A 14,319-nucleotide genomic window follows, 5' to 3' on the forward strand; every position below is an offset into this window, starting at 1 on the left:
AATTTTTGTACAAAAAATGTTTTTTCGCAAAGAGATACTTATATATATTTACAGGATTGCAACTCAAAATTATGAACCAATTTCTCACTTTCTGGATATCTGGATAACATAGCAATAGATTGGTCTTGTTTAAAAAATTTGTTGTTTAATACACATATATGTAAGTATTATATAATCATCATGTAAATATAGACCTATTTTAACCCTCCATGTTTTAATTCCTGTGCCATAATTCACTAATCAGCTTAAAATTTTAAGGTACCGAACCCATTTATGTATAAAAAAAGATGTATAAACTTTAATTTCTTATAGGGCAAATATCTGGAGTTCAGTTCTCCTGCCATCCTGATTATTTGAATAAACTTGTATGTGTGTAACTTGAACGGAACCATTAAGGGAACAAGCTTATTATACTCTCGCGCAAAATCTTACAAAGGTATAAAAACACGAGAAACATTTTTCACGAAAAAATCGTTCGAAACTTAATGAGATAAAAGTAGTTGGATGGCTTTTCAACTAAGCGGTAAGCACGACGACGGGTGAAAATAATTATGGTAAGTCGTAAAAAATGGAAATGCTAATAAAAAGTAAAAACAAAAATTAATCATTCATAGAGTTAAGAAAAGGTGTGCATGCGGTGAATGAAAATGCGGAATGAAACCACAATTTAATCCCGTTGATGCATGCGGAATACACTATTCACACCATGTTGAGGTAGCGAGCATGTAACATACAAGTATGTGTGACGGTAGCTGGATGATATTTGGTGATAATTTTTTGTTTGGGCAGAGAAATTTTTATATAAACCAAGAAAAACTTTTCTCGCTTAAAGTTGTGTGATGTAATTTTACATATTCATACGGTGTATTTAGAACTACAGCAAAAATAAATTGTGAGTGTTGAACTGGGCGCGACGAAAATTGAGTTCTCCTGCGTATGTGATAAGGAATGAATTGAAAAAGAAGAGGGAAAATTATTGAGGCTATCTCACATATAAATTTTGAATAGGATTATGAGACTGGTTTGTGGCAATCACAGTTAACACAAATATGGCTTGCGCATCAACTCAAAATTAATTCGTACCGACTGAAGTGATTGATACTCGATAATCATGATTTGGCTTCGCAAAAACATGAGGAATTCAGGAGTGGCTATGTCTTTCTAGGAATAAAACTCACTATGAAATTGGCACTAATAATAATTTGAGGACGATCATATTCTTGATCAACCAACACCGTTCCATTGGAGGTGTAAAGAATAAGAACTGCACAGAATCAATTGGATGATTTTGGGAGCTCAATACATACAAGTATATATAGATGAAATATATACTCGTATGTCGATTAAATTCTACTCAGACTACGGATATAGAGTGATGCAATACGATTTGTGTGGAACCAGTAAATCAATATACTTAATGAATTGATTGACTTGTTTAGAGTCTTTCTAATTTGCGCCAAAACGACACCCGACGCAAATGGTGGCCAAGGCAGAATTGATCGTCAGGAGGTTGGTGAAAAAATCACCTTAAGAGAAGCTTATAAAAATCGTCTCTCCCATTTTATTGCTATATTAATAGGGACGAGTATATCTATGAGAGTGGCATTATGAAATTACTTTCCTGGCAACAATTAATCGAACAAAACACTGCAATAATAAAGTATTTCTTATAATTAGACCTTATAATATTATTACAAAATATCTTTAGTGAATCAATTGTGTTGTTTTACAAAAGTCAATTTGTATTTTTAGTATATAGTATTTCCTATTATTGCTTGGAGAAGACATGAGTCCATTATCGGCCTCATACAATGTCATACCTATAAAGTACCAAAAGATATCTTACTAACGATATAAAGTCGATAGGAGGAACGGATATTCTCATTTTCGGTAATGCGGAGTACCATAAATTATTATCTATGGAAATTAGGAAGTTGTATTGACCAATTTTTTTTTAATTCGTGAATTAGTTTGTGAGATATGATATTCCACCTAAAAGAGAGAGATGTCAAGCCCCTATAAACTGAAAAACGTTTTATGTTATTGTTTTAGGCATTGGTTTTAAGAATCTCAAAACGTTCTAAGAATTATAAAAAGGTATGTACTCAACTCTTTGCGATTTTTTGTGCCGACTTTGAACTTCCTAGTGAATTTGGTCGCTCTTTTTATATTTTTAAACCGAACCTTTTAGTAGGTGTGCCAATGGTCCAATTATATTGTACATACTTATCTTACGTTTTATGGGCTTTAACTTTTCACAAATGCTCATCAAGATGAAGGACAGAGAGTAAACCAATTCGTTTCGTCATTCCATTTGGTTCTTTTAAGGAGTTTCCAACAACCGTTAGGTGAACTCGCGCAACATGTTGCATTAGCATAAAAATTGTAGACAATGAAGATAAATTTCCATAAAAACCGAAATGTATAAACGGACGATTAAGTTTTATGCCGTTATGCTAGTAATTCAAATGAGGTGGCACAAGATGCAAGAATTTTTTACATTTGGCCAGCATTTTTGATTTTAATCCAATGAAGTGTACCGCCAAAGGTGAGTACAATGTATATTATATGCGCTGCATATTAAATACAATAGATAACAAACAATATTTTTATATTACGTAATACTGCAAGCTAAATTTACAACTAATTTATGCATGTTTTTCGCATTTATAGCGCATTCTTTAGTTGCCATCTGCTGGCTATCAAGCGCCATAAATGCTTATCAGACGTGTCGGCGCAACTGATGGCCAAGCGAAAGCGCTCGTGCTTGCATACTCACATGCATATATAGGTACATGTACATTCACAAACATTTATACACACATACTTTTAGACACATTTAAACAATAAATATAAATTGTAATATTTTACACCGACACAGACATACTGATTGTACCTGTCGGACAGAAACATTTCACGTTTAAAATTTAACACATGCACAGGTACGTACTTATTTACAAATAATAGTATAATAAAAGTTTGGAGGGCAACTTGAAGAATCAGTGGCTTTTGAAATACCATATGATCACATTTGACGTGGACTGAGGCATAAAGTCAACCGAATGTTTGAATATGCTTATATTAGGTATATGAGGTGTAGGTGAAGTATTTAAGACACAAAAATATAATGTTATTAGAAAGAGATGGTTTCTTAGTTTCATAAAGATCACTCACATATAGAACGATATATATGAGGACGAAAAACTTTATATGATGTATATGTGGTTAGGGGAAGTTTTGACTCGATTTTCCTTCTCTTCAAAGGCACACTATTATCAGAAAAGATTTTCTCTGCACTTTAATAATATATCTCAAAAATTTACCTATGCCTACATATATGGTATCGGGGGCTTGAAAAATTATGTTCCGATTTCGACAGAGATACTATTTGTACAAAGTTTTATTTCGAGATCTTCTTTGGATATTGATTTCTACACTGTAAAGTAAAAGAATCAGATGGAATTTAAACCAAGTTTTAGATGACTTCACGACCATCACTGAATGCTTTGTGCCACTAAAATATTTGTGTTCGTGGTAAAGTAGACTTCCCAAAACATTTCTGCAACATTTTCAATATTTCCTTAGCCGTCATTCCATAGAAAACACAAAATTACAAGCAAACTCGTTGTTAATTTTTTTTTCAATGCTAAAAATCTTCAATCAAACTTTTCGCATCTTGCCAAACACACACTATGGAGATCAAGCCTCACAAGAACCTAAAAAAAAAGGTTAAACCAATTTGGGAAAAACTGTTTATCAATTCGGTTTGCGCGCAGTTTATATGGACCAGTCCGTGTTAAATTGGTCAAACTTACAATTGTCAAAGTATTTTTAACTACATTGAATATCGTCTCAATAAAAGAATAAATAAAACATTAGCCACTTAAGAAACGATACCTGATTGCTATATGCTGGTTATATCATGAATGAATCTATGATAAATTCTTAATAGGGCTACAACAATCTTGTGGATTATGCATTGAAATCAATTTTCACTTTAATTTATAAACTTGTTGTCCGTACGCTCGACCATAGGTCTAAAAATGTATAAGAACTTTAAGGCTCGCCTTAAGTTGGACATCGCTCCCTAGTTTTGATAAGCAACGCAGAAATAAGAGAACTTCACTTGAAAATGTCTTCTTGAATTTATAGAACTATTTTTGGATAGCCAAGCAGCTCTTCAACAGGAGATTTAGAAGTATGTAGATAACAATGGATCAGATAACTATGATATCGAAATATTTTATGCAGCAGTTGAATTAGTTGTTGTTTCGATTGTACATCCATCTTTGAAGTGCCGTGTTTCTCCCTTTGTGAGATGTATTGCTCGGACTGGGGCAAACGCGACAGAGTTTTTCGGAATTGAATTGTTAGCTCAGAGTTCGCAGTAAATCCAGTAGACTCCTTTGACTTAGGTTGTCTTTTTCAGGACACAAAACTTTATTTCGTGTATACTTTCCAGAATTTTGGTCTAAGATCCGTTAATACATAGTTGATGCTGCCAGTGTTGCTTTAAAGCTTAAATTTAAAATTCAATGCCTTATCAAGCAACCCTCGTACGAATGTTTATGGAGGCATTCCCTTGTTTTTAATTCTCAAATTTAATGCTTAAAAGAATGCACGGAAATCCATATGTTACGTACTAGTGTTACAGTCAACTTTACCGCCATTATGTGAATACACATGTATATAATCGTCTGTGTGGCCGCTGCCCTTCGAGATTTATGTGTCGGAATTTTTATTGCACACAACGCATAAATTTCACACGTCGCGTATTGAAAACACTCTACAAAATTTTGATTTATTAATATTTATTACGCCTATGAACGCACATACCTATGCATATTTAATATTAAATTCCCGTAATTTGTATGCATAAAAATCGCTTGCAACAACACACACACGCTTTGTGACCGCAACAACGAATAAAGTTTGGCCAAAACAAAAAATTTTGGCGAAGCAATGCGCCAATTATGGACTGACTGTAAAACAACAAAAGAAATTTGAAAAGTAAAATAAAAATACTAAAAATTTGTAAACATTAGAAAAGTAAGCATTTTTCAATGAGCTTTTATTTGCGTTTTTATTATTTATTATTCGCTCTTTGCAAAATGCTTTCCATGTAGAGATGATAGCAGAGCATTAAAGGAGCACAACATAAATATAAATAAATAATGCACAGAATTTCGCCAAATATGTAAATAAATCATATTTATCTGCGGGCCGAGTGTTGGCATGCTGCCGCAACACGCTGGCAGCCGGTTAGCGTAGAGCGTGTCCACTGCTGTCCGCCGAGAGCCAACCGCCGCCGTATCAGCAACTAGAGTGCTTGCTGAATTACATGTCTTTTGCCGCGCTTTTCAATTTCCTGCCAACAAAGTAAATCACTTAATCTTTCCGCTTACATTTAGTTGTAAGCTCGCACATGCCACGGCATAATATCTTGTCCACTGTCAAGTGTTTTTATTGCCAACCTGACACTATTTTACGTTTACAGATGTACACATATATATAAATAAATATTATTTTTAATTCATTCAGTGTGAATCAGCCACTAACGTTGTCTGGAAGCTATGGATTGCTGGAGTATACTCTTCGAGTAGGCTCAAAAACGCTTAGCACACTTTTAGGCGCATTACAGTGACCTATTAAAGGTTTTATCACCAGTGCAAGAATAATAACGAAATAACGAGTGGAATGCTTTATTTATTTATTTTTATGCGAATGCTTAACATACACATACATTTGTACATATATGTATATATGAGTTAGATATGTGATTATTTACTTGTACGAATATGTGCACACAGAAAATATAATGTAATGGTCAATATTTTGGCTTTATTGGTGCACAATTTTTCTAGCATTTTATGTTTAATTGGAATCTATATAATCCATATGCCCACCGTGACTGCCCAAATAGTCAACTAGCAATTGATAAGAGAATCCGGAGGATCTCTCTAATACCTTTTCATTCCGAACTCGGCTATTTTGCTTACGAAAAGCTCTGTAAGTTGGCCCCACTGAGTACGAGCTAAAAAAAATCAACAATTTTTGAACTTTTTTCCAGTGGATGCATTTGCAAAAATATTGTCAACATAAATATTCGACACAATACAGCTGGTTTGACAGCCCACTAAAAAATTCAATATAAATAAACACCTTAAGCCCTGCGATGGATAGCAATCTCTCTCTCTATATTTCCGTATATTTATACAATACTTAAGTATGCATTGACGTTATTTAGTTCCGCAGACCCCTTTTTGATTTGGTCGCCTCCACCAAACCACCTAACCTTTAATGCTTATATCACATTAACCAAGGTTTCAAAAAGTCCGTAATGTTTTAATTCTAGGTACTTCACTTCCCCAGGGTAAAATATGAATAAAACAAGAAAACACGCTAACATCGGTTCGACGGTAGCTAAAATACCCTTCACAAATACAAAGATTCCTTACAAGAACTTGATTCCGATTGTTCAATTTGTATTGCAGCTATATGATATAGTGATCTGATCTAAACAATTTCTAAGGAGAATACATTGTTGCCTTAAACAATAACTCGTGCCTAACTTCGTGAAGATACCTCGTCAAATGGAAGAGTTTTCAATACAAGCACTTGTTTCCGATCGTTCAGTTTGTATGGCACCTATTTGCTATAGTGATCTGACTTGAGCAATTTCCTCGAAGAGTACATTGTTGCCTTGGAAAATAACTCATGCCAAATTTCGTGAAGATAACTCGTCAAATGTAAGAGTTTTCCATACAAGCAGTTGATTCCGATTGTTCAGTTTGTGTGGCACCTATATGCTATAGTGGTCCGATATCAGCCGTTTCGACAAATGAGCTTAGTGAAGAAAGGATAAGCGCAAAATTTCAGAATGATAGCTTAGAATCTGAGGAAATAGTTGTTATATATACAGACAGAGGAACAGATAGACGGACATAGCTAAATCAACTCGCCTCGGCTTGGTAATCATTTATGTATATATATTATATCGGAAACGTCGGAGACCCTGACGTTTCATTCTGGGTATTACAGGAAATAATCAGCATTAGACTAGAACAGCAATGTCAAATCTGGAGTGAAATTGTATATCTTACAAATTACACGAATAATTTTTACACCTTGTATGCTGAACCATTCCCGTTACTTTATTATGGCGCCCCTCTTACTTAAAGTGTTAATTCTCTTTATACAGGGTATATTAAGTTTGCCATGAAGTTTGTAACATCTAGAAGGAAACCATATAAAATACATATATATTTCTATATATAAATAATAAGCATGATGAGCTGAGTCGATTTAACTTAGTCCGTCTGTCTGTGTATACGCGAACTAGTCTCTCAGTTTTTGAGACATCGATCAGAATCTGCGGAATTACCTTGTGGATATCATAGTACATTTAATTCCTTCTTATCCAGACCCCGAAGTATTTAACATATATTCTGAATGTAAAGAATCCTACAAAACGGCCTAGTTATAGGGCGATCGATTTCGAGGTTCCCTAATTTTTAAAGAAAAAAACATAGAAAGCTCAAATTTAATGATGAATGTTTACTATCATTCGAAAGACCACTCTTTGGCTTTGATTTTTCGAAGATTATCTCTTTCTTGTTGGCCGTGGCTACGTCTCAGTTGGACCATCCGTTGAGTCCAATTTTCGATGACTAGTTCGAATATTTCGACTGGTAACTGGCGAATGACACGCGTGATGCTTTGCTCCAAGGCTTGAATCGATGCGAGACTTTAGACATTATATATGCTCACAGGAAAAAGTCTAACGGTGTCGTATCACACGATCTTGGTGGCCAATCGACCGGCCCAAAACGTGAAATTATCTGCTCACCGAAATGTTCTCTCAATAAATCCATTGATTGTTGCGATGTGGTGAAAGTGGCGCCGTCGTGTTCAAACCAAATGTCGGCGAGATCACAAGCTAAAATTTCAGCCATCAAATAGTCGGTTATCATGGCGCCATACTGAAATATAGATCGATGATTCCGCCGGCCCACAAACCACACCAAACCATATGGTTGCTCTTCGTCCCAAATGCAGCAACTATGCTTGTTTACATACCCATTGAGCCAGAAATGGGCCTCATCGCTCGAAAACGTCGGATCTTCTTGGAACTTTTCAAGAGCCCATAGAGCGAAGCGATATTGCTTGGGAAGGTCGAGCGTCGAGGTCGAAATCTGTCAAACCAAGGCTATTGAAAAAAGTACTTCTAGTTGGATCACCCTTTATTTTGCTACTGAACTAACAAACAAAAAAAACCAGCGTAAGTCAAACTTATTTTGTGCTACTTCAAGCGCATCCCTACACTAGATACTCTTAAAACGACCTAGTCATCTCATTGATGCCAATTGCATTCAGCTTCTAAAAATATAAAACCTGTTTCCACATATCTTCAACAATTAGAAACTTCATCCGAATAAAATGAATTCTAATAGACTTTCGAAAGAGCAATCCTTTATACTTTATGTAAAGTTTTTTTTGAATTCCCAATACATAAACTTTTACGTATTTACTATTAAAAACTGCGAGATATTATACATATGTTCACAAGTCAGTACAACTAAATTAATTGCAAGTAAGTAATTAATTATTGGTAATGAAAACTCTTTTCCATCAATATTTACTTTTTACATATATTCTTTGCTTGTCTTCCGTTACACATACGAGGTGTGTTCAAAGGAAAAGGTAAATTTTTTATTTTTCGCGGGCTGTGTATATTCGATTATCGATATTTTGTTTTTATTATAATCGGACACATATGTTTATTATATGCTTGCATTAGGAGCCAGATTGGTAATTTGTTTTTGAGCACAGAAAAGGTTAGATATGTTTTTGTGTGTTTTTCGATTTTTGACTCTTGAAAGAAATGGATCAAAAAATATGTTTTAAATTTTGCGTTAAAAGTGGAATTAAGTACTCCAAGGCACTTGAAATGTTGACTGTGGTATTCGGTGAGTCCACAGACGGCCGGGAAGATGTTCATGACGATAAAATCCTGGAGTTGCGGTCAACAAGCGAAGAAAACATCGAAACAGTGAAACAAATTGTTCTTGAAAATCGTCGAATCACTATTGGGGAAGTTGCAGAGGATGTTGGCATATCAATCGGCTCTACCATTCAACTTTCTCGATTGTTTCGGGCATGAAACGTGTGGCAGCGAAGTTTGTTCCGAAAACCGTTTGAACCGTAATCATGCCTCAACCACCGTATGCACCAGATTTGGCTCCTTGCGACTTTTTTCTTTTCTCAAAACTGAAGAAACTAATTAAAGGAACACACCTCGTACATTTTTATTTGTGTATATTACAATTGAGCCAATTAAAAATCATTGCATGACTTTTATTGGCTTCTTCGGAGTCCTTCGGAAAAATAATGTAATGAATAAGTTTCAATTTAATTGAATAGAACAGTGTTTTTGCGCATTAATGACGATTGCAACAGGAAGGTGAATTGCATATCATCGCCAAGCGTTGAAATACTTACTATATACTATACGAGTACTATATATATGTATACTCGTACATTGTTATTGCAAAGGTAAAAAATCAGCAAATATCTTTGCTTCACTTTTCATGCTAAGGAAGAGTTGATTTATGGATATATTCGTAGATATACATGTACGTGCATATGAGTTCGGATTTCGCAGAAGCACTTTATATTATTGGTTTTGAGCAAGGAGCACCCTCAACAATTAAACATATGTACATTTAAGTGAAATCATGATACACCGAGCTATATCCTATACATATATATTAATAAGAAGACATAAATGATGGATATAAAGCAAGTTTTTCCAACTCCAAATTGATAAAGATGTCGGAAAATACGATATTGAATTCAACTAACGAAACAATCTTTTGCGGTTCCTTAATTATCTTGATATATATTCCAAATATAAATAATGTAATCTAGCAAAAAATACGATATGACGACTTTAGTACCATTTAGCGGAAGCGGAATTTGAGCGCGTGATACTATTTTTGCAGCAGAACCTGCCTAATGTCGGTACCTGCTTTAATGTCTAATTAAAATTTCTAAGTTTGCTATTCGCCAGATAATATTAAAGTTCCTTGTCAAAAGATAGGTTAGGTTAGGTTATACTGGCCGGCTGTCACGCCATACATAGACTTTCTGATCCTTAGTAATGCCAGATGGAGGTTTGGTTTAATTTGAGGTGAAGTATTCGTCATATAGGACGTCAACGCTTTTTGGGTACTTTAAGAGTGACTTGGTATCTAAGTTGGATACCCTTGAACTGCAAAACTCCTAGATACTTAAGACGAGATCTAAACAGTGTTGGATAGAGGCATAGGAGGTGTTACAGCGTCTCTCTCATGCCTACTTCTCTGCACTTTCTACATGTATCGTCGTTACTTATACCCATCCGGGTCGCAAGTGATGATAGTAGGTTGTGACCTGTCAAAAGACCAACAACCGTCCGACAGTCCTTTCGAGACCGTGTGGGCTCTTGCACATGATCTTGGTGATCCTGTATTTACTGAAGGCGTCCCATTTCCGCCTATCAGCTCTTTCGGAAATTTCATTTTTTATCGTTTTTGGTGACTTCCATATTTCCTGTATTTTTTCGTTAGCCAGACAGATTTCACTTTTGGCAATCTTAGCAGCTATTTTGTTTCTAGGAGTTCCTTTGTGTCCTAGAACCCAGTATATATGCAGCCGCCTTCTGGCAGCCGCTATACCTACTGCCTACCTGCTTATACGGACATTCTCTGACGTAGCGTGATGAAAGATTATTGCCTTAATTGCCGCCTGGCTATCATCCATGTCAAAAGTTTGCAAAAATATCGGTCGTGCATCTGGCAGAAGTGTATCTAAGTATATATACTTGAACAGCATTTATAATGAGACGGTCCACAGAGACAGATATAAGAAATCTAATAACTCTTTATTACATTTATATAAAATTATGTAGCAAACCCAGATAGCAGTGTCCTTCCTTTCTTTTCTCAAGTATCATCAGCTGCGGACGACCTTGAATTTTTTCTGATGCTTGTACTTGTAGGTACATAATTTCCAACACAAACTCTTTATGGGAAGACAATCGCTACCTTGGAAGCGCTACCGGGTGTAGAGTACCGTTCACTTTAACACACACCAAGTCTGATATACAGCTGTTTAGAGGCCGTTACGATTTTGACTACCACAATTCTCCACTTTATGATGGACAAATTTTCGTAATGTTTTCTTGAAATAGTAGTTCGTAAGTAATAAATATTTATACTCACACTGCATCTTACGCAGGAGTAAAATAGCTTTGTAGAGTTGCCATACGCTAGCATATAATATAATAAGTGGTAGAGAATATAATATTTATTTACAAATTATATATACAGTATACAACAGTAAAAACTCAAAATAATTGAAAACAATATGGGAATGTATGAGATAGATGTAGAACATAATGTTAACATGAATGGGTTTCGTGATGCAATACTGTATACTCATTCCTATCCTCGTCTTTCCGTCGTTAACTGGAATAAAAGTAGAGGTTTCCACATATAACTTTGTATACGTATTTCTTGGTACCTAAAATACTAATTGGCGGAATTGGAACTTTAACTTACCAACTAGAGTGTTATTCCAGAAAACTTAGAGAATGAGCCGTGCTTTCTAATATGACTGAGAAGTATATCTCGCTTTTACAGTGCATGTCGGATAATACCAGCCACTAATGGTACTTTTTAAAGCTATCTTGATAACACCAGAAAGGATAACGCCGAAATCAGAAAGATTTTATTTTTGGGCTATAGAAATCCCTAGAGGAACAGCTATTAAACCAGCTGTCAAAGTATAAATATGTTTGTGTTTAACGTAAATGCCCGATATGTTGGGTAAACTACCAACAAAAACCAGCACTGGATAAGTTTTTAAAATAATGGACATTTATTTCCAAAACTCGGGTTTCTGTGCGATATACTTACAAATCATTTCAGAAATATCAGCGATGGGGCTTAAGAATATTTAAATATTACCATATTTGTCGTATTTAAGTAATATGTAGAACTGAAGAGACGTCTCAAGCTTCCATGGAACCAGGAAAAAATTGAGGCCTAGGGGCGAAAGCATTATTGGCTACTAGTTTTCTATAACCAAAGATCAAGCCAAATTTAAGGACAATCAAATATGAGAAATATGTAACTTTTTGGTTTCCCAAATTAATTTCAATTGTTTATGTGTAAATGGCCTTTGCAGGATGGATAACTCGGAACGAAATCCAATCAAATGATAATATGGTCATTGGTATCTGTCTATTGATTTGATTTCGTTCCGTTTTCGAGCGTATGTCAAACCAATAGCTTAGGTTGATATATCAACTACGAGTGGCTATTCGGAAACCAACGTGCGGAGCTTTATTGACAATACAAGAATATAAAAGTGTCTCGACATTATTGCTTTAATAAGACGCAGTCGCGATGGTGATAAGCGGAATGTATCAATTTTATAAATTTTCTGAATCCCTATCTTGTCTTGTTCTCCATACAACGCAAATGTTGATCCATCCATGCGATTATTTTGCCCTGAATAAGGTATATTATGTTTGCCATGATATTTGAGTACCCAAAAGGAAACGTCGGAGACTTTATAAAGTATATACTTGTATGTATACAAATAATCAGCGTGACGAGCTGAGTCGAATTAACCATGTCCGTTCCTATATACACAAACTAGTCCCCTAGTTTCTAAGATATCGAAAATAAATTTTGCACACTTACTTTTCTCTCCAAGAAGCTTTCGCAACCGTCTATATCGGAAACTATAACATATACATGTCCTACAAACGGTCCGATCAAACTCAAGCCCTTGTATGGAAAACTTTTTTATTTGGCAAGATATCATCAAGATAAAGATATTTATTGAATTGTCTTTATTATATTATATTAGGCATCTATGAAAGTTATAATACAATTTTTCGCTCACCTTACTAAAGGTTGGTGTACTGTACAGTGCCGGCCGAGCTAAATCTTCCTTACTTGTTTTTTTATCTTTATATCTTCGTTACATTTAGCCAAACTGCTTTGAATCCGTGCCGAAAAACACATTCACTATAATTACTGTACTCAAATTGTTCGCATCGTCGCGTTCACATATGCACCCATATTTATATTATATGCACATACATATATACCATATATAGGTATAGTGCGAAAAGTTTATAACGTATTCAGAACATCAAAATTTTATTACCAGCAGCCGACATTTTATGAACTCAAACTTGATAATGGACTGGATAAAGCAATTCAACTGGCACTTCGACCAGCAGCAAAGCTGGTTAGACGATGGGTGTTTGGTCAGCAGACTGGTTGGAGGTCACCGTGCGCCGCTTACGGCTCACTGCGCGCGAACCAGCTATTTTCGGGTACCACTGGAACTGCATGAACCACCTGAAAGCGGTGAATTGCGCCAAAATGCAACGAAATTGCGGGTGTTTGCGCGTCGAGTCCGGCGTCTGTAAGGCACAACGTTTGGCAGTGCGGCCAGCAGACACGCCCCGACCAGCGCCACTTAGCTTGTATTATGAGCTCATAAACTAGCATGAAAATGACTAATAAAGCATTAAATTGCATTAAAATGCCGGATGAAATATGTGTGCGGACCAGAAAAAAAGATGCAGACATGATAATTTGTGAACATGCGGCTCGTGTTGTCCTCGGCCTGCGCGACTGCTTGTTCGCAAAGTGGGCATAAATTACGCGAAATGTCAGTACGTTTGTGTGGGGAAAGAGTGAAAATGTGTTATAACAAAAGCAATAGCACCACCAATGCGGCGTATGCGACAACAACAACGACCGCTACAACAAAGAACACTAAAGCGGAATGCAAGCGAGGAGAGGTCATTTTCGTGACGAGTGCTGATTTTATTGCCACAATTGTTGAGCCATAAATTTGCATATGATACACTTTATTGCCTCGTCATTGCAGTTCTCGGCTACTTCAACGGTACTCGCAATCATAAAAACCGTTACGTATACGACGAATGTAGATCATAAAATAGCGATGAAGTGGTAGTAGAATTTAATCATAAACTGCGAAAAATCCGTCGAAAGTGGCGGCTCTCAAACAAAAGAGGTCTAATTTGTTTCAAATCGAAATTTTTAAGATTATGAACTAAGCGGCTGCTTCAAGTGTTATATGATTTATTTTTGTTCGTGTCTTTATATGCAATCAGAGTCTGTTAAGGTCACCAACAGGTACGTAAGTAAGTAATATGCGGAATGCGAACACTCCTGAAGCGATTATCCAAACTCCGTAGCACCCTAAAAAGTTACTGCCTGCTATATT

At 35.7% G+C, this 14,319-nt stretch overlaps 1 long non-coding RNA gene across 1 annotated transcript; it reads left to right on the forward strand.

Annotated features, from left to right (window-relative positions):
- The first annotated feature begins 205 nt into the window (after window positions 1–205).
- On the forward strand, window positions 206–904 carry LOC118681591 (uncharacterized). Its single transcript, XR_004977301.2, has 3 exons — window positions 206–258; window positions 313–554; window positions 615–904. It is a non-coding gene; the product is annotated as an uncharacterized lncRNA (long non-coding RNA).
- The last annotated feature ends 13,415 nt before the right edge of the window (window positions 905–14,319 follow it).

Source organism: Bactrocera oleae, chromosome 3 (assembly GCF_042242935.1).
Source record: "Bactrocera oleae isolate idBacOlea1 chromosome 3, idBacOlea1, whole genome shotgun sequence".
Lineage (NCBI taxonomy): Eukaryota > Metazoa > Arthropoda > Insecta > Diptera > Tephritidae > Bactrocera > Bactrocera oleae.